A 1003-nucleotide genomic window follows, 5' to 3' on the forward strand; every position below is an offset into this window, starting at 1 on the left:
ATATCCTGAAGATAGATTGTAAAAAGCTGCGGTCCCAGTACTGACCCGTGCGGTACCCCACTGGTCAGTGCCTGGCATTCCGAAATGGAGGGGTGGAGGAGTGTGGAAGGATGAGAGAATGCAGGCGGCGGCCCTATGAAGCAGGGGGAGGGCTTGCAGTTGGCCTGTGTGGGGATGTGGGAGACTACAGGAGCCTGGCGGCCAAGGGCTGGCTGAAAGGCAGCTGGAGGGACGGAGGGAGGGAAGCACGCACGGAGGAGGAAGAGCAAAGAGAAAAGAGAAAAAAAAGCCAAAGGGGATAAAGAGAAAGAGCAAGAAAGAAAATGTGGCTGGCCAGCACGCCTTGAAGTAGGGAGAAAAGGCAGGGGCCAGCGCCTACGGCCATACTAGTCTGAAAACGCCAGATCTCGTCTGATCTCGGAAGCTAAGCAGACTCAGGCCTGGTTAGTACTTGGACGGGAGACCGCCTGGGAATACCAGGTGCAGTAGGCTTTTTCCGCCAGCAGTGGCTGCTCAAGTCACCCCTCTGCACTTGTCTTGTGCCAGGCAATGGAGCGGCAGGTTATTTTTGCTGCTGCTGCTGTGCCTGGCATCAGTCTCCTGCAGGCACGAGACACGGAGGGGAGGAGAGCGGAGCGCTGCCAAAATCAGCAAGAAAGGCGGAAAGAAAGGGATTGGGGCTGCACGCTGTCTGCGGGTGGCAGTCAGGAAAGGCGGACAATAGACAATAGGTGCAGGAGTTGGCCATTCTGCCCTTCCAGCCTGCACCACCATTCAATATGATCATGGCTGATCATCCTTAATCAGTATCCTGTTCCTGCCTTATCCCCATAACCCTTGATTCCACTATCCTTGAGAGCTCTATCCAACTCTTTCTAAAATGAATCCAGAGACTGGGCCTCCACTGCCCTCTGGGGCAGAGCATCCCACACAGCCACCACTCTCTGGGTGAAGAAGTTTCTCCTAATCTCTGTCCTAAATAGTCTACCCCGTATTTTTAAGC

General features: G+C 54.5%; 1 non-coding gene across 1 annotated transcript; it reads left to right on the forward strand.

Annotated features, from left to right (window-relative positions):
* The first annotated feature begins 373 nt into the window (after nt 1-373).
* Nucleotides 374-492, forward strand: LOC122558133. Its single transcript, XR_006314038.1, has one exon. It is a non-coding gene; the product is annotated as a 5S ribosomal RNA (ribosomal RNA).
* Nucleotides 493-1003: the final 511 nt, after the last annotated feature.

This window comes from Chiloscyllium plagiosum, chromosome 16 (assembly GCF_004010195.1).
Source record: "Chiloscyllium plagiosum isolate BGI_BamShark_2017 chromosome 16, ASM401019v2, whole genome shotgun sequence".
In the NCBI taxonomy this organism is placed as follows: domain Eukaryota; kingdom Metazoa; phylum Chordata; class Chondrichthyes; order Orectolobiformes; family Hemiscylliidae; genus Chiloscyllium; species Chiloscyllium plagiosum.